Source organism: Mya arenaria, chromosome 10 (assembly GCF_026914265.1).
Source record: "Mya arenaria isolate MELC-2E11 chromosome 10, ASM2691426v1".
Lineage (NCBI taxonomy): Eukaryota > Metazoa > Mollusca > Bivalvia > Myida > Myidae > Mya > Mya arenaria.
Window position 1 is genome coordinate 8885186 of NC_069131.1, and position 21713 is coordinate 8906898.

General features: G+C 33.3%; 1 long non-coding RNA gene across 1 annotated transcript; it reads right to left on the reverse strand.

The window, feature by feature from the left end:
• Positions 1-17225: 17225 nt before the first annotated feature.
• LOC128206386 (uncharacterized) lies at positions 17226-21713 on the reverse strand. Its single transcript, XR_008256456.1, has 7 exons — positions 21518-21713; positions 21115-21185; positions 20635-20723; positions 20123-20198; positions 18961-19037; positions 18614-18728; positions 17226-17326 (listed from the first exon to the last, which is right to left on the reverse strand). It is a non-coding gene; the product is annotated as an uncharacterized LOC128206386 (long non-coding RNA).

Consider the following 21713-nt stretch of genomic DNA (forward strand, 5'->3'; position numbering starts at 1 on the left):
GTATTGGCGTTTCTTTTAATTGATGAATTAACTTGTGTGCATTGTACAGGCTTGGATTGTTAGTCGCCGTCGACTCTTTGTTTTCCTTTATTCAGGCCCCAATTTCCCGGAGGGTTTTAAGCGTAACACATTAGTAACTTATTTTATTAAGCCGATTTTCTTATTTAATCTTGATTTTACTATATTAAAATGGGTTTAATGTGATTCCCTTGCCGATATTTTCTATCAACCCAAAAGCTCTTAAGAATGTAAATATTACACAAATTATACTAAAACAATATGAACGCGTTATATAAAATCCTCTTTATAGAGAGGTTACATATATAAAAATGCAAATGTTGTTATGTCTGCAAAGTTTCAACAGAACTTTAGCAAAAGTGGCGATAATTTTAATCAAATACTTGTTTTTTTCTTGCCTTTAAGACAGCAAATCAACTAACTGATTTATCAAATAGCAAATTTATCCATTCCTGCCATTGTGTGCATTTAAAGAAAACAATATTCTTACATAAAAGAGCAATTACAAGTCCCTTTTTTTGTAAATAAGATTTACAGAAGAAACAAAAGCAGAAATAAATGCTCGTAATGAAAACAAAACCTGTCTCAGAATGTTCAGGTTAATAGGTATTTTTGTATATAAAGTTTCCAAACTTGTTCATACCTAAAAAACTTTTATATTATCGTGATATCATTTATAGTCCTTCTACGATAGTAGAACAACGGTCACCACAGTGAAACAAAAGAAAAATCTATGATGCAATGAAAAGTTTACCTTTCTATATGAGCCTAATAACCGAAACCAAGTAAACTTAATGAAACGTTTCTCTTCGTTCTGTGTAAATCTGCAGGAAGACACTTTAACATATTATTATTTGCATGTTATATTTTGTTTACTCTTACCTTTTCCATACTTTCCGCAAGTATACATAATTCTTTGGTTGTATTATAACCTTGAGTGAGAGACTGTGAAATCTACCTTTACCTTTTAACAGGGCATACATGATTCTCTGGTTATTATACCCTTATGTGGAAGACCGCGATATATTGTTTAACCCTTAAACCGAGGATGCATTATTCTTTGGTTGTACATCATTGTGTGAGGAACCGCGAAATCTACTTTAACCTTTTAACCTAGGATACATAATTCAATGGTTGTATACCCTTCTGTGGCAGACCGCAAAATCTACATACATACATACATAATTCTTTCGTTGTTGGAGGGACCGCGAAATCTATTTTAACCCTTTAACCGAGGATACATGATTCTTAGGTTATACACCATTATGTAAGGGATCCTATATCTACATTGACCCTTTACCCGAAGATATATAATTCTTAGGTTGTAAACCTTTTGTGTGAGGGATCCGAAATCTACATTGACCCTTTAACGGGGGATACATACTTCTTTGTGTATATACCCTTGTGTGAGGGACCCGCAATTTACATTGTCTCTTAATCCGAGGATAATAAGTATCTTCCATGGCCGAGAGTGTACGAAAGGTTCATACCGACCCGAGCGTAGGGTGTTTTGCGGAAACGAGGTCTACCGAGTAACCGTAAAACACCATGCGCGAGGGTTGGGATGAACCTATCTTACCCGAGCGACTTTGGAAGATGCTTTTTGTCCCACCTCAGTTATACAAAATTAAGTAAAAAAGTATGTTTGCCGGAACTCTTTTATGCGCAGTGAAAATACACGCGTATGTATATGCGATATTTCGTGGTTGTCATGGATATGCGCGCAGTGATTTAGATTGTTAATTATCAAATCGGTCTTTAAATAGTCCAGAGGGAGTTTAGCCTTATTTCTTGAAAGTTGCGTGAACACATTTTTATGGTGACATTTGAAGCGAGAAATAATTAATTAGCATTCTAAATATTGCCACAAGACAAGGTTTCTATGATGTTACAGACGACAGTCTTCAACAAGGGAGGTAATTACAACGTGATGATCATTTAAAAAAAGTTCCATACGGGTACTTGTTTTATCTTTGCCCGTGGGCAAGATAAGAATTTCTAATATGGTTAAATATTTGGATCTACTTATCTGAGTAGGGAGAAACATATTTATTTGGTTGTATACCCTTGTGTGAGAAATCTACACTGTCCCTTTAACCGAGGATTCATAATTCTTTTGTTGTATACCCTTCTGTGAGGGACCGCGAAATCTACTTTAACCCTTTAACCGAGGATTCATAATTCTTTGGTTGTATACCCTTGTGTGACGGACCGCGAAATCTACTTTAACCTTTTACCCGAGGATTCATACTTCTTTGGTTGTATTAAACCCTTCTGTGAGGGACCGCGAAATCTTCTTTAACCCTTTAACCGTTTATACATAATTCTTTGGTTGTATAACATTGTGTGAGGGACTGCCAAATCTGCTCCAACCTTACAACTGAGGAAACATAATTCTTTGGTTGTATACCCTTGTGTGAGGGACCTTTATGAGAAACTTTACTTGTTGAAATAAGTTTAAAGGCACACAACATATAACATTACATATCTATAACCCCATTTATATTATGTAATTTTAACATCGAGTATTGATGCGTGTAATGGAGTGGTTGTTTTGAAATACACGAGTATTCATATGTCCGATTTTGTATTTACCGTGTTTATTGGCGTTATTTATAAAATGGCAGCATTAGAAGTAAAGCTCTCAAAACGCATATGCATCATGCGAAAGCTAAAATTCCGTTTGGACAGAAAATGTCTAGAAAATATCTTTTTTTCATACATTCGCCCAATTCTTGAATATGCTGATACAGTCTGGGATTATTGTACAGACTACGAAAAAAATGAACTTCAAAAGATCCAAAATGAGGCCGGTAGAATCGTGTGTGGGGCTACAAAGCTAATATCTAGTTATGTTTTTCATAAGGAACTGTGCTGGCCTACTCTTTCAGAAAGACGACTCAATCACAAACTATGTCTCTTCTATAAAATGAACAACGGCCTTGTACCTGAGTATTTATCATCCCTTACACCCCAAACTGTTGGTTCTCGGAATTATCCACTACGCAATGCATCTAATACAAGAACGGTTATGTCACGTACTAGTTCTTACTTTTTCTCTTTCCGTCCTTCTTCTGTACGTGCATGGAATGAACTTTCTCGGGATGTGCGGGGCAGCCCTTCTATTGCTTCTTTCAAGAGATCTATTTCAAATCAATCTTCAGTCTGCCCTCCATACTATTACAACGGTAGCCGTCGCTTGCAGGTACTCCAAACTCGTTGTAGTGCCCTTAACTATCACCTGTTTTGTAAAAACATGATAATTTCTGCTCTATGCGAATGTGGGGAAGTTGAAAGAAGCACTCACTTTTTCCTGCATTGTCCCTTAATCACCATATGCACTACAATCAAGGTTAACATGAGACTCATTTTCTACAGTATCACAAAAAGGGCATTTTCTAGCTTCAATAGGTAGGTTCTCATATCTTCCAGTTTCAATTCGTAGAGGAGCTACACCACATTTACATTTACTCAACGTCGACCTATGCTGCAGCGGCATGATTATTTTACAATATTTTTCTGTACCAAATTCAGTTTTCAACAAACAGTATGTACGCAATTTGTTGCGCGCTCTACCTGTACCAATTCTTCTATTAGTCTGAGCCAACCAACCCTGCTCAAACTGATGCAGCAACAAATCCTCTACTTGACTTAAAATAACATGTTTAGATATAGCGGTTTTATTACTGCCATAAATATCCAGGTTCAGAGAGCATAGTTTCTGCTTCACTAAATAAAACCAGTTACGACATGAGTTACTCCCTTTTGCAACAGCCCAGACTGCAATACATTTATTGAGCCGTGGAAAGGGTCGACCAGTACGTACAAATAGATTTCCACTGTCGGACTTCAATTGGCAACTACCCCATTTCCCCTATGAATGCAGCATTGGTACTATATTTACCCTCACCATGGAAAACCCGCATGACCCTGTTAAATACAGCATTTATAAAATAAAAGGACTTATTACCATACGTATGTATACCTGTCGTTCTTAGACTTTGGGGGAAATGTTGTATCTATTTGTCAGTGTGAAAATGACGGCTAAGAGTTGTATATGACAAGTGTGACTATAAGTTACAATTGTGGTTATTAGATTGAATAAGGATTTAAGGCGAGATGTTCAACAGAGTAGTTGAAATTGACTGTTATGATACTATAAGAAAAAAACGTGTGTGTGTGTGTGCGTGCGTGCGTAGGTGCGCGCGTGCGTGCTTGCGTGTGTACGTTCGTGCGTGCGTGCGTGCGTGCGTGCGTGTGTGTACCGTCAAATTGACATCGGTAACGTTGAGTTTAAAGTTTTTTGTTTTTCTTTCATTTGTCAAATTAACATCGGTAACACTGAGTTTAAAGTTGTTCGTTTTTCTTACATTTATTGCTCATTACACTGATTTAATAGCTACGTTTCAATTTCAACGTTCAAACATTCGTCTCAATGATTTTGGCGTTTAATTGAATATATAAGTTAAACGACGATTCTTTTTTATTCAGTACAATATCCTAGTTATAATCATACGCTACAACAGACAAACAAATGAGTTTTCTCACAGCATTTTGAAACTATCAAAGATCAACAAGATGAACAAGCACTTAAAATAACAAAAGCCGGATACAATTATACATAGAATATCACACGAACAAGCCCAGTAAACAAACCAATAGTATAAACCTTTTTGGAGATAAAAGGTTATTGTCCAAATTACTCGTAATGAGTGACACCCGGATACACCAAAAACCGATTTGATTTAAATGTGGATTATTTCATTTGGCGTATTGCATATACCGACCAACTGTATGCACTTGAGTTGTCGTTTAACTTATATATGTGTATCACTTTAGTTAATAAAACAATGTGTGTTTTTGAATATTTCATTGTGTCTATCATATATAAGTCATATATTCGAAACAAATGTTTTCTAATAGTATTTCATTAGATGTAGATAAACCCTCACATAAAAGTACATAAATAAAACGAAAACGATTGGCTTTTAATAAGGGCTGCAACAATATATCGATATACCGATATATACCGGTAAACTGTTTAAGATATTGTATTGTTGATGTAAATGTTTTCAAAAAAAGTAAACAATACGTGAAAAGCAAACGTCAACACTTTGAACAACGAAACACAGAAAACGCAGTCGTCGTTAAGTAAGGAAAAGGCACATGTGCTCTCTTAAATGGCAAAATGGTTTCAAATTAAGATATGGATACTTCCGCACGTTAGAGTTATATTTTTTGTTTATTTAAATCAAATTTTGCACTTTAGTACGGCCAGCAAATTTGGTACACCTCGAATTATATCGTACTATCAATAATTTCATAACAATGGCAGACGTCCGTGAGAGTGAATTCGTTCGAAATCCCAACGAAAAAAGCGTTGAATGGGAACATTTTTCCAAAGATAGTGTTGGTCAATGTTTTACCTCAACTGTTTCTATAATCATTTGAATGTTTCAATGACAGATCAGTGCAAAAGATTAAATTGAAAATAAATGTTCCCATTTTATGTACTGATACCTTTATTTTATCTGTACTATTAAAATTCACTTTTAAGTAACAGAAGACCTATTTTATTTCAATTCATAAGATCTTGCCATATTATGCAATAAATTTCAATATGGGTTTTGGATATTGCAATGTATTGCAATACGGTATTTGGCATATTGTGGCAGCCCTACTTTTAATTGCATATAGGTACAAATTTAACAAGTTCTTTCCCGAGAATGTCGGGAAAAAGCTCATTGAGCTAATGCTTCTTGTAAGCATTTACCCGTCTTGAAAATAAGGATTCTCTTATCTTATATCAGGAATGACACAAACGTCTGCGTATCAATATGTATTTTGTTAAAACCCTGAATTTTGCAATAACCCTGTCACTTGAAGTGTTTATGGCTATTTCTGTTTAAGACGTTTCACATAAATTTTAATATGAATTAGTTAAGTGATTATTAGTGTTCTGTTTTCACACAAAAGTAGATATTAATTTACAGAAAGTTGAGAGTTTTGGAATAGAAACCATTAACACCATTCAGAAAATATTGCTTCATTTGTTTCCATTTAAGAACAGTAACGCCTATATGTTTTTATATTTCTTTAATTGTTTAACTGGAGGGAATCTTTGTTTGCAACATTCCACAATAAAATCATTTCACATCCAATTTGCACCATAAGTTGCTTGGTCTAGAGTCCTTAGACGAGAGAGAAAGTCATGCTTAAAATCACTTACATAAATGTTTTTAAATCTTCTTTAAGTCACGCTTGGAATCACTTACATCAATGTTTTTAAAGTTCTATAAGTCACGCTTAGAATCACTTACATCAATGTTTTTAAAGTTCTATAAGTCACGCTTATAATCACTTACATCAATGTTTTTAAAGTTATATAAGTCACGCTTAGAATCACTAACATCAATGTTTTTAAAGTTCTATAAGTCACGCTTGGAATCACTTACATCAATGTTTTTAAAGTTCTATAAGTCACGCTTAGAATCACTTACATCAATGTTTTTAAAGTTCTATAAGTCACGCTTAGAATAACTTACATCAATGTTTTTAAAGTTCTATAAGTCACGCTTAGAATAACTTACATCAATGTTTTTAAAGTTCTATAAGTCACGCTTAGAATCACTTACATCAATGTTTTTAAAGTTATATAAGTCACGCTTAGAATCACTAACATCAATGTTTTTAAAGTTCTATAAGTCACGCTTATAATCACTTACATCAATGTTTTTAAAGTTCTATAAGTCACGCTTAGAATCACTTACATCAATGTTTTTAAAGTTCTATAAGTCACGCTTAGAATCACTTACATCAATGTTTTTAAAGTTCTATAAGTCACGCTTATAATCACTTACATCAATGTTTTTAAAGCTTCTATAAGTCATGCTAAGAATAACTTACATCAATGTTTTTAAAGCCTCTATAAGTCATGCTAAGAATAACTTACATCAATGTTTTAAAGCTTCTGTAAGTCATGCTAAGAATAACTTACATCAATGTTTTTAAAGTTCTATAAGTCACGCTTATAATCACTTACATCAATGTTTTTAAAGCTTCTATAAGTCATGCTAAGAATAACTTACATCAATGTTTTTAAAGTTCTATAAGTCACGCTTATAATCACTTACATCAATGTTTTTAAAGCTTCTATAAGTCATGCTAAGAATAACTTAAATCAATGTTTTTAAAGTTCTATAAGTCACGCTTATAATCACTTACATCAATGTTTTTAAAGTTCTATAACTCATGCTTATAATCACTTACATCAATGTTTTTAAAGCTTCTATAAGTCATGCTAAGAATAACTTACATCAATGTTTTAAAGCTTCTATAAGTCATGCTAAGAATAACTTGCATCAATGTTTTTAAAGCTTCTATAAGTCACGCTTATAATCACTTACATCAATGTTTTTAAAGCTTCTATAAGTCATGCTAAGAATAACTTACATCAATGTTTTTAAAGTTCTATAAGTCACGCTTATAATCACTTACATCAATGTTTTTAAAGCTTCTATAAGTCATGCTAAGAATAACTTAAATCAATGTTTTTAAAGCTTCTATAAGTCACGCTTATAATCACTTACATCAATGTTTTTAAAGTTCTATAAGTCATGCTTATAATCACTTACATCAATGTTTTTAAAGCTTCTATAAGTCATGCTAAGAATAACTTAAATCAATGTTTTTAAAGTTCTATAAGTCACGCTTATAATCACTTACATCAATGTTTTTAAAGTTCTATAAGTCACGCTTAGAATCACTTACATCAATGTTTTTAAAGCTTCTATAAGTCATGCTAAGAATAACTTACATCAATGTTTTTAAAGTTCTATAAGTCACGCTTATAATCACTTACATCAATGTTTTTAAAGCTTCTATAAGTCATGCTAAGAATAACTTACATCAATGTTTTTAAAGTTCTATAAGTCACGCTTATAATCACTTACATCAATGTTTTTAAAGCTTCTATAAGTCATGCTAAGAATAACTTAAATCAATGTTTTTAAAGCTTCTATAAGTCACGCTAAAAATCACTTACATCAATGTTTTTAAAGCTTCTATAAGTCATGCTAAGAATAACTCACATCAATGTTTTTAAAGCTTCAATAAGTCATGCTAAGAATAACTAACATCAATGTTTTAAAGCTTCTATAAGTCATGCTAAGAATAACTAACATCAATGTTTTTAAAGCATTTATAAGTCATGCTAAGAATAACTAACATCAATGTTTTTAAAGCTTCTATAAGTCATGCTAAGAATAACTTACATCAATGTTTTAAAGCTTCTATAAGTCATGCTAAGAATAACTTACATCAATGTTTTTAAAGTTCTATAAGTCACGCTTATAATCACTTACATCAATGTTTTTAAAGCTTCTATAAGTCATGCTAAGAATAACTTACATCAATGTTTTTAAAGTTCTATAAGTCACGCTTATAATCACTTACATCAATGTTTTTAAAGCTTTTATAAGTCATGCTAAGAATAACTAACATCAATGTTTTTAAAGTTCTATAAGTCACGCTTATAATCACTTACATCAATGTTTTAAAGCTTCTATAAGTCATGCTAAGAATAACTTACATCAATGTTTTTAAAGTTCTATAAGTCACGCTTATAATCACTTACATCAATGTTTTTAAAGCTTCTATAAGTCATGCTAAGAATAACTTAAATTCAATGTTTTTAAAGCTTCTATAAGTCATGCTAAGAATAACTCACATCAATGTTTTTAAAGCTTCTATAAGTCATGCTAAGAATAACTAACATCAATGTTTTTAAAGCCTCTATAAGTCATGCTAAGAATAACTAACATCAATGTTTTTAAAGCTTCTATAAGTCATGCTAAGAATAACTTACATCAATGTTTTTAAAGCTTCTATAAGTCATGCTAAGAATAACTAACATCAATGTTTTAAAGCTTCTATAAGTAAACCTCTGTACTTTATACAACCCGATATCGGCGATGAGTGCGTTTAGTCCCACGAGGGTGAAAATGAAAATGACGAATGTGAAAATTGAGAATGAAAATTGAGAATGAAAATTGAGAATGAAAATCGAAAATGAAAATTGAGAATGAAAATTGAGAATGAAAATTGAAAATGAAAATTGAAAATCATCAGAGAAAATGAAAATTGAAAATGAAAATTGAAAATCATCAGAGAAAAAAAATGAGCGTCTTGGTATCAGATACAAAAACAAAGTAATTTATTTCAAGTTTTATTTTTTATTTTGTGAAACAAGATAATTGTCACAATAAATCGAAAACTTTCTTCAACCACGTCAGGGTTAGCCGGCCAAGATTGCAAGATTTTCAAATCGGTGGAAGAAACATGACAAACAATAGTTTCTCATTCGCACTTTTGGTGGCGTTCCATTAGCCTTACAATCATTACAGTACCACACATACTTAAAACAGTTTTGGCAGTAGCCAGCTGGAGGGAAAATGTTCAAAAGATCATGTCGTTGACAAGGTTCTAACGTAAAGACTCCAGCACAACACAATTGGCATTCCCAACAGAACCTTTTGAAATAATCATTGTATTGTAGTCCAGCAAACCCAACGATGTCAGTATATCGTTTTGCCATAGTAAGTGAAGTGTGAATAGTACAGTCCCCGCTGTATTAATAGTTTGAAGTGCTCTAAAAAGCGTATACATTAGTTCTCGAACTTGCATTCAACAACTTTGCAAACCAATGTTAGAAATTTGAGCTAACTAGCGTATTGCGGCTGTCTACAGCATAGCTGTGTAAATCAGAACTGGTAGTGTTTGAGTGATTAACACAGTTCACCTTTCTATGTAAATGAAATAAACAGAAAGCAAAAATACAAATAATTGTTTATGATTTATTCATAAGATATTTTCCAACAATAGCCGATCTACAAATGTGACATTCGCTGCTGGTAATGGAGCATGACTGACAAGATAAATGTCCACATGGGATAAACACAATACACTTTTTGTTTGTAACACAACTTGTACAAATGTTTTTTTCGTCGATTTGTCGTTGCAACTCTGCTTCCCTGCTGAGAAGATTGCGCAAAAGGGATGTTAGTGGGTTTGTTTTACGCAAGATCTTGGATACCGATCGGATTTTGGATAAAATGTCAATTTCTTTCTCCCTGCCACAACGTTCTGATATTTTGTTCAACTCAATTTTGTAGTTTTTGAAGTCACGTTTAATTTCTCTGGCTAGTGGTAAAACTCTATTTGTTTTGTCTTGCTCGCTCATCTTGCTAGGAGGTTTTTCTGAAGAAGCTATCTTATGAAGTGATTTTACACTTTTACGAATTAATGGCAAAAGTTTTCTTAAGACGCCAGATACGTGTTTGCTGTTATTTACTACGATAGTTTTCATGTACAACACCTGAGTTTCACTGTGTTCCATACGATCTGCCAAATTGCTTATTAAGCTTAAAGTTGTGTTTGACATGTTTGATATCAACTGAATGAATGGATTAAATAATTGATGAATGAAACTCGAGTAATAAGAGCTTGAAATTATAATGCAATGAAAACACTGATTCGTTTTGTTTTCAACAATGATCATCATAATCTCATTTCATTGGATAAACACTTGTGCATTATAAAAGTTTAATCGTATGATATAAAAGCTCATATTCTACATTATGGGTATTCCTTAGCTGCAATACGTAGAGAGATGGCTAACGAATATAGATATAGCACATCTATTCCCCAGTATGAGAACAAGACAAACACACTACTTCAGAAATATCTCAAGTACTGTTCGAAAAATGTACCAACTCATGTTCGTACAAGTTTGACAAAGGAACTCGAATACCTTGGACAATGTTCGAAAGTACAGACAATCAACAATATGAATATGGTCGTTATGGCACATAGAAGGCAGAAAATAACATTAGAAAGAGAAATCAAATTTCTAAAACAAGAAGGCCAGCATTCTTCTAAAGCGATTCGAAAAACACAGCATCTGCTTAGAGAGCACAAGCGACACATACGGAAACTAAAGGGAATTCTTCAACGAGTCACAAATGAAGTAGTCAAAAGCGATTTGAGCATCCCAGTTTGCAGAAGGGATTTGAACACCCCAGTTTGCAAGGAGGATTCGAACATCCCAGTTTGTAGAAGGGATTTGAGTTACCATTCCGATACTGATGATACTGGTGATAATGATGAGACACTGTCTGTGGCAATGAATTGGGGTGACGAACTTTTTGACCAGCCACCGAACGAAGAAACCCCCAGCGTATAACTTTTGAAAAATGTTCTGTTTCAATGAAACGCAAATTATGTAACGATTTCAAAATAAAACCTTTCATACCACTTATTTTTGCTTCTCGTTCTTTGATTATTATTTTGTCATACAAATTGTTGAATAACACATCGATAAATGGAAAATATCCGAAGACTAAAATCACAGCCTTTGATTTGAAAATAAAATAAAATCTGAACATGAAGTTATGTATCAGCAACTAAACAAATTTTCCAATATACTTAAGTTACAGTTATCATACGTTCCCAAATTGTTTATTTTGAAAACAATAACGTTTTACGAGATATTTTTCATCTACTAAAAACCAGTATCTCATTCTTCTTAAAGGGAGGTAATAGCATTAATAACACAGTGAAGAAACAAAATTGAAAACAAGTACAGAGGAATATATTTTACAATTTATTCATAAATTTGATATTTTCCGATAACAACAGTTCGGCAAAAATAGCATTTACTAGTTTTGATTGAACATGCATGACAAGTCAAATGGCCACAAGGCGTAAACACAATACACTTTTTGTCCGTAACACAAATTTGACAAATGTTTTTTTCATCGTTTTGTAGTTGCAACTCTTGTCGCGTTTCTTCTTTCATGCTGAGGTGATGCCAGAGAAGGTCTCCTAGTGTGGTGGTCTTTCGAAATATCTTGGATACTAATCGCATGTCAGCCAAAATGTTAACTTCTTTCTCCCTACCACAGCGCTGTGAAATGTTGTTCAAGTCTGTTTTTAAATTTTTCAAGTCATTTTTTAGCTTTTGAACCTGTGACAATAGGTCTCCGGTCTTCTGTTTCGGTTTACACATCTTGTTTGGAGGTTTAATGGAAATCGCTGTATTTTGCAATATTTTCACACATTTGTGAAGTAGTGAAAGAAATTTTCTTAGCACGTCCAAAGTGCGCTTGCTACTTCGCGTACTAATGAATATCTTTATTTGCTGCAAGTCAGATTCACAGTGTTTTACACGATCTGCCAAATTGCTAATTAAGCTTAACGTTGTATCTGACATGTTTGACTTCAACTCAAGAATGAATAAATGACTGAGAAGTGAAGATTATAAGAGCTTGAAATTATAATGCAAAGGAAACATGAGTTTTTTCTTATGTTTGAAGATTTTGAAAAATATGAGATGAAATTTAAAAATTGCTTTCACGTGAAAGTGAAGTGAGCTTTGCAGTTTGAAGCATTTCAAAAGACGAAAGTCTTCATGATGCTTAAATTATGTTTCACTCAATCGTTGCATAACTATTGAAATTTCTGATATACAACTAATGCTTCTAATTTCAGTTTATGTTTTTATTCAAAATGTAAGCAGATAACAAAGTACAAACATGCATAGTATTCATAACATTGCAAACATATCAATATACATAATTATACACAATTGTTTTCATGAAATCAAACACAAGCAAATGTTTACAATTGTTATAATGTCAAACATTCAATGTGAAAAGTATTTTTGTTATGCAATGTGGTCACTCCCTGTTTTTCATCCAGACTTGTGACTGGCATTGGTCAGGTTACCCACGGCATCAGCGAGGTCGGAAAATGGTAACTCTGAGCCAGAAACCTATTTTCCTAGTGTCATACACTACGCAAAATCAGCACCCATTAGAGGCCTTCCAGGCGACCTTCTACAATTTGTTACACCTATAATGTAGAGTGCTGGACTACTCGGGTGTAACAAACGGGGTATTGCTGACTCGTTGTAGGCACAACGCCGAACTTATGATCTCAGATACATGAATGGCTATACTGAAGCAAGAATCGAGTGCTACAGCCGCATAGATCGATCAGTGAACGATTGGAAATATGCGATCAACTTCAAGTACCCAAAACCACAAGCTAGGCTCGAAAACTCGTAGACTTATTTCTCTTTTGATCTAAGAGAAGGCTACAGAGTTCACTTTCAAACACACCTCTTAAGCACAAAGAGGCATATTTGCTCGCTTTACTTGCAGGCAGGAAATGCTAACTTTAATCTCAGAAAGCATTTCCTTTTATGTATCGCAACTTCTGAGCAAAGAAGCGATTGAAGTTTGAATTTTGAATTTTGAAAAAAACTGAGGCAACGCTAAAGGCAGTTACTCGACAAGGCACACTTAGGAATAAGCATCCGATTGCTTGTGTTTTCCTCTCTCTTTGTAAAGACTGTGTGGAGTGTCGGACCACAGCGATACATCGAGGTTGCCACTCCCTATTTTTCATTGCCTGTAGCGCGACATGATGACCATGAGCGGTTCCTAGTATTGGTACTGTACATCACCTTACACCAATACTAAGCTGGTCTAACGACACCTCCATACTCATGGTAGCCTCTCAAATTTTACTTTTACCAAAATGTTTTTGCGAAGTTGACAAAATCATTGCATTGCATCCAAGACCGTAGCATATTGAGCAATGAGAAACAAATCTCGTCGAAGCTATACTTCTATGCTCATGCTACCAGACGCAAATAACAAATCACTTGCCAAAATCGCTTTTTGTATATGATCTAATGGCTATCACAGAGAATGATCGTATTCGTCAGGCGATGTCAAAGTGATCGACAACATGAGCTGGCCAGACTCAAGAGCGAAAAACTATGAGGTATCGCGACATACGGTTCTCATGTTCAAACCAGAAGGTCAAAAAACCTCTCAGATATTTTCTCTGTATCTCTGATGCACCAAGTTCATAGTGCGAGGAGAAATCTGAGAAGTTCAAACCCACTTTGGGCTCCCAGCAGACTAACAGCACTTCTGAGCTAAGAGCTTGCTACTGGAATGACGAATATTGAAAAATGTGGAGCTTATATACCCGATGGCCAAAATTAATGCGCATCGCATTATAATTGTGCATAAATGGTTAGGACTATTTTTTTTACCGTTTTTATTTATACGCTCATATGAAATAGTTCCAGAATTATCACTTGATTCCGCATTATTATTGTACAAATGGCTCGAGATTTTGAAATCTGTGAATGAAGTAGTTTTTCTATGAAGATTATGTGAAATTAGTTTCAGCAAAATATCATTTTTTTTCAAGTTTCATGGACTTGGTGGAATTTGTGCATATGGCTTATGATTGTGAGATCTGTGAGATTTGCTGCAAATGTAGATTTGTTGAATTTGATCATTATGAAGATTTTATTTTTTTCATGAAATCTTGTGTGAACGCCAGCCTCAGAAAGATATCAATTTTTTCATGTTTCATGGACTTAGCTGCATGTTTTGTGCATATGGCTTATGATTGTGAGATTTGTAATTTTTTGAGAGATTTGCATGAGCCTATAATTTTTTCAACATTATGAAGATTTTATTTTTTTCATGAAATCTTGTGTGAACGCCAGTTTCACTAAGATACCAATTTTTCATGTTTCATGGACTTAGCTGCATGTTTTGTGCATATGGCTTATGATTGTGAGATCTGTGAGATTTGCATGTGCCTATAATTTTTTGAAAGATTTGCATGAGCCTATAATTTTTTGGGTAAATGAAGCCTATAATTTTTTTTTGAAATCTTGAGATCCCGCGTTAATTTCTAGATTTTCAACAATATGAAGATTTTATTTTTTTTCTCATGAAAACTGGTGTGAACGCTAGTTTCAGAGCACAAATGTTGAAGGTTTTGAAATCTGAGTGTTTGAGTGAGTTTTATGAAGCCTATAATTTTTGAAGAATGTAGCCTATAGTTCGATATTTGAAATCTTGAGTTCCAACGTTAATTTCTAGATTTTCAAAATATTCGAATGTTCAGACCATAGAATTGTCATTCAGAGTTCTTGTGATGTATGATTGTTGATATCATGAAGATTTTAACTTTTTCGTGAAATCTTGTGTGAACGCCAGTGTCAGTAAATTATCAATTTTTCAGGTTTCATGGACGTGGGTCCACATTATTGAAATTTGTCATTTTTTTGAAGGAGTTGCATGAGCCTATAATTTTGAATAAATGGAGCCTATAATTTTTTTATGAAATCTTGAGATACCTCGTTAATTTCTAGATTATGAACATTATGAAGATTTGATTTTTTTTCATGAAGTATTGTGTGAAATAAAGCCTATAGTTCGTTTTTTGAAATCTTGAGATCTCTCGTCAACTTCTAGATTTTCACAATTTTTCACAATTTTTCACAATTTTCGATGCATATTTTTTTGTTGAGAGCATGAAATTACAATTCAGAGTTGCATTATTTTTGTACATATGGCTTATGATCGTGAGATTTAACATGTTTGAAAATAAAAAAGAAGCTTTTTCATACAATCTCATGTTTGATTTTTAAATTTCAACACAGCAGAATTTGTGAATTTGCTGTTCATGTTTTGCATTATTTTTGTACATCTGAGTATTTTTTTGAAAAATGAAAAATGCTGCTGACAAAATGTTGAAATGTTGAATGTTTGTGTGATATGTGTATTTCGAGCCATTTTTTTTTGAAGTATAACGCCAGTGGCTGTTATCTTCAAGCATTAAAAGGGAAACCTAATTTTCATCGTAACCCTATTATGTGGTCCTAACCTAGTTTTATTTGTTCACAAATTTGAAAATAAAGGCAACGCCAAAGGCAGTTACTCGACAAGGCACACTTAGGAAGAAGCATCCGATTGCCTATATTTCCCCTCTCATTGTAAAGACTGTGTGGAGTGTCGGACCACGGCAATACAAAGAGGTTGCCACTCCCTATTTTTCATTGCCTGTAGCGTGACATGGTGAACATGAGCGGTTCCTAGTATTGGCACTGTACACCACCTTACACCAATACTAAGCTGGTCTAACGACACCTCCATACTCATGCTAGCCTTTAAATTACTTTTGCCAAATGATCTTGCTGAACGAAAACATTGCCACATATCAATGTTCGGTCGTTCAAGAGGAATGTTTGTGATGAATGAAGTTTTGCACTTCGAAACCAAACTAAGAATGCAATGAGCCTAGTACATTTCACTTGTATTTCACAACGCATCTACATTCTAACATTTTTTTTAAAAATTGCTTGATCTTGCAATTTTGATTTCAATTTTCATTCAAGCTGAACTTTATATATAGACATTGACAAAACAACAGGTTCGCATCTTAAACCGCCGCATAAAGGACAGTGAGAAACGAATCTCGTCGACCCATGCTGGCACGAGCAAACAAATCATTTTGTCAACAGCATTTCACAACGCATCTACATTCTAACATTTTTTTTTTAAAAAGTGCTTGATCTTGCAATATTGATTTCAATTTTCATTCAAGCTGAACTTTATAGACATTGACAAAACAACAGGCTTGCATCTTAAACCGCCGCATAAAGGACAGCGAGAAACGAATCTCGTCGACCCATGCTGGCACGAGCAAACAAATCATTTTGTCAACAGCATTTCACAAAAATGAAACATTTTAAAATGCAGTGCAAATTTTGCTCTTGTGCACACTATCAAAATGTTTACCATTTTACTAAGTTATGTTCCAACCAATATCGTAATCAATATGACAAGACCAAAGCTTAATAAATTTATGAATTACAAGCAGCATTACTGCTAAAATTTTGTTCAATCACAAATGTTCCTCGGTTTCAGCCGTGACCAAGTCTGGCTGTTTCTCATAAAAAAAATATAGTGAAAAACCGTTTGACTGTGGTTTCATTGAAAAAAATCGACAGACCAAAATGTAACCAATTTTATGAAAAAAATGTGTTATCTTTCGTGAACAATACTTTGGATGGCCAAAAAAAATAACAACAGTACTCACAATAGCAAACAAGACCCGCGTTACTGGGGTAAGCAAGACAGCACAAACATTAAAAGCAAACAGATAAATCAGTATTTCTCCATTTAAATTTCATTTTCGAATGATTTACTGTATGATAAATTTTCAATGTTCATGTAAAACACGAAATACAAGTGTTGGAGAATTACTGATAAACAAAAAGCAACGGTACAAAGCACATATAATACAAACAATATTTTAAAACGAACAAGTGTGGATAGGTATCTTTTTTCAAATAAACAATGACATTTCAAATGGATCGACGAATTCTGTCTGCTGTCTTCTGTCGGATCCCCTGTGTATGGCATCTCATCTGAAAAAATGAAATGAAACGTGTAAAAGACGAAACATTCATACATACAATAGCACATTAATGTTTACTCTGGTAAATTTTGGTTTCATTTATAACATTGGACTTGCAGTGAGTTGTAAATGCTTAGTCTTAAAACATATTAACCTTTATCTCAGTTTTGATTTACAAATGACAGAGCAGTACACTAACAACGTGCTTAAAATTATGATTTTTTTGACAACTTTTCAATTTTTTCAAAATTTTTGACTTTGGATTTTCACCATAGCGCATTCGCGTTTTAGCTATATACCTACCAAAGCGCATTTGCGTTTAAGCGATGTAGTTTTTTCACGCTGAGTACCCCCCTTATGAAACTTTTTTTTACATTGAATTTAGAACGATTTAGTTGACTCACAAAATTAGGCACACAAAGTGACGATGTACAAGTATTTTGGGGTGACGAGCTTTTTGGTTCGCTCGCCCGACCAAACAAAAACACTTTTAGTATATATATAAGTCTTTTTGTTTGGCCGGGCGAGGTAACCAAAAAGCTCGTCACCCTAAATTATTTGTACATCGTCACCTGGTTTGCTTAAATTTGTGAGTCGATTTGTCATAAAGAGAGTAAAATGTATGATAAGATGCTTAGCATCTTCAAATAATTTGACATTCATCTTTTGGTTTGACAATAAAATGAGTAAAATTTATGATAAATTGTTTAGCATCTGTAAATAATTTGACATTCATCTTTTGGTTTAACAAATAATAGAGTGAAATGTATGACAAATGCTAAATATCATGAATCGATTCAAGACATGACATTTAGCATTTGGTTTGACAAATAATAAAGTGAAATGTATGATAAACTGCTTAGCATCTGTAAATAATTTGACGTTCATCTTTTGGTTTGACAAATAATAGAGTGAAATGTTTGATAAATGCTCAGTATCATGAATCGCTTTGATATTCATCAATTTGTTTTACTAATGAACAAATAATGTCATATGGTTTGACAAAAAAGTAGATTGAAATACCATTCATTTGTGATGTTTTACACTTGTGAAATGCAGATCGAATGCATTATTTTTGTGCATATTTAATATGTAACGCATACTTAATATCATTACAAAACTTGAAACCTACAGCAATTTATGATCTGTACAATGGAGAGACTTAACCGCAAAATTAAAAGAATTGCCATTCTTGAGGCTAGACTTGCTGTACTCAAAACAGAGTTACAGTCAGAACTGGAGCAGCTGAACAATTCCAATGACATGACAATGAACTATGGTTCAAAAACATTATCACCTGTACAAACTGAGGTTGAAGACTGGGGTGACTGCGTAAGGACTTCAGAAATCATCAGCGAGGAGGACTGGGAATCTGAAGCAAACAGGCAGCCCTTCACTCTTGGTGGGACATTCTGCAAAACGAGAAAATCTACAAACTGGGAAAACAGATGCCCTGTTTGTTTCTCAAAAAACTGTGGACATAAAGTGAACAGATGTTTGTTCAGAGAAGCCGCAACTCAGTGATTTATATTCTACATTATTGTTGTATGTACCATATAACACTCGATGAACAAGTTCAAAAACTTTTTATCATATACAACTGGATAAACAAGTTAAAAAATAAATAAGCACTTTGTATTTTACCTCGTGTTGTTTTACTTCAATGTCCCGAAACCATTTAAACGAACAACTTCCACTGAGGTCAGACCAGCCATACAGAGCTGAAAAAACAAAACATTTCTGTTGAAAAATGAAAACATCAATGAGTGAGTAAAATAAGAACAATACTTGTTCAATTTGTTTGCCACCAAAAACATGAATCTTAAATGATCTTGTTTTCCCTGCCAGATGATATACAATAAAACTTAACAATATAAGCTTCAACTCACTAATTTTCATTTACTAAATATGAACACTGGCTAATTAACTTCTATTAAGTCTTTGACCACCAAAGAATATTTGCAGTGAGTTGTAAATGCTTAGTCTCAAAACATATAAACCATTCTTTCAGTTTTCATTTACAAATAATAGAGCAGAACACTAACAATGTGCTTAAAATTATGATTTATTTGACAACTTTTCATTTTTTTCAAAATTTTTGACTTTGGATTTTCACCATAGCGCATTCGTTTTTTAGCTATATACTTACCAAAGCGCATTTGCGTTTAAGCGATGTAGTTTTTTCACACTGAGTACCCCCCTTATGAAACTTTTTTTTACATTGAATTTAGAACGATTTAGTTGACTCACAAAATTAGGCACACAAAGTGACGATGTACAAGTATTTTGGGGTGACGAGCTTTTTGGTTCGCTCGCCCGGCCAAACTAAAACACTTTTAGTATATATATAAGTCTTTTTGTTTGGCCGGGCGAGGTAACCAAAAAGCTCGTCACCCTAAATGATTTGTACATTGTCACCTGGTTTGCTTAAATTTGTGAGTCGATTTGTCATAAAAAGAGTAAAATGTATGATAAATGCTTAGCATCTTCAAATAATTTGACATTCATCTTTTGGTTTGACAAATAATATAGTGAAATGTATGACACATGCTAAATATCATGAATGGATTTGACACTTAGCATTTGGTTTGACAACTGAAAGAGTGAAATGTATGACAAATGCTAAATGTCATGAATCTGACACATAGCTGTAATTTTGCTACCATAATGTGAAATAAGTACAAAGAGCAAAATCAAATCATGTTGGTTCAGTGTTTCAGTATATTAAAGTACCAAGATGAGTTAACTTTACTGTTCATTGTAACTTTGAGATTTGTTTCTGATGAAATTTGGTGAAATTACTTACTTGTTATTGACAGAGCAGAACACACTGCATATTGGGTGAGCTTCAGGTTATATAGGCTAGGTTACTCCTCACAACTCTGAAACAAAACATTTTATCAACAAAACTGCACATATTGCTTGTTAGTTTTTTACATTTTTCATTCCATTAAAAGCATGGCTAAGTGCACATTTCATCCACATCAACAATGTTGAAATAATCCTGAAAACAAAATACTTCCTACATACAAACAGAAACAGAAAAACTGTTCACATGCAGAAGGTATTATGTTCCCAACATTTCTTATCATTCACAACAGGAACAAAATTATGCATTTATGGCATTGGTAGATATCAAACACAAACTGAAAATTTATCTAATAGCAGTTCAATGTAATAAATCAAACACAGTGTCTGTTATTAGATAAATTATCAGTTTATAAAAATTATTCCAAGCATATTTCCAAACAGACTAAGCACTGAGATTATGATATGACAGTTCAATTCATGGAATTAATTTTCAGCGATTTTACTTACTTGTAAATGTACTTTCTTGGGTACTGCCTTCAACCATTTTGATCACCAGCTTTCTGACACACAGGACGACTGCATCTGAACTGCCGTCTCTGGTTTAAAAAAAATAATTTTCAACATATTTTTCAAACAAAGAAATAGAAGAAGATATTTATCAATCTTGCATGATTTGTCATTTCTTATTTCTGTCAGTTTGGTCCCTAAACAAAGTTAAAATCATTCAAAATATGACATAAACAAGACAAGAGATATGAATTAACACTGCTTACTATGTTTTTCAACATATCTAGCCGAGAATTAAAGTTTCTAAAATCGGCTTCGAGAATGTTCGAAACATTCTAAAACGAGCTGGGAGCAATTTCTTTTGACATAAGTTTTTACGTAATTCAATGCACACATCGACAAAACTTGTTGGTAATATGATACATCATATATTTAGACACAATTTCTCATAAAACTTTTAAACATTCATGTCATACTTACCGCAGGAAAGCTGGAAATACGACCTTCACAATTTATTTTTCAAGATGGCCGACCAGCGCACAGCGAGAACTCTGCAATATGACGTCATACATATCACGTCATATCATTCCATGAATTGCATTATTTATTTATTTTTTAAACTTTTACGAAAATAAAGAAAATACACTCATTAAAAATAATTTAAAATTATCTTAATCATGTATTATGTATCGTTTTATGAAATTAAACAATAGGAAAAAAAAGTTTGTTCATTTTCAGAAAAACGAAATCGAAAGTAGAAATATTTTCTGAAATTGGAAATGTTTAAAACCTCGTAAAATCATTTATATCTCTTGTATATGCATAAACCCGGCTTGATTCAATCGCGAACACATTATAGAAACTATAACTACCAAGGTCGTACCTTCAAACACAGAAAATATCCCAAATTTTACACACAAAGAGTATTGTTTACATGGTTCAACCGTATCCAAGTGAATACGACAGACAACACTTTCCCTTATAATAATCAGCTCAGTATAGCTTGTACCGAAAATCGTAACATTATTCTGTGATTGTTTTACTTTATTTCATGTTTTATTTTGCTTAAGTATCGTACT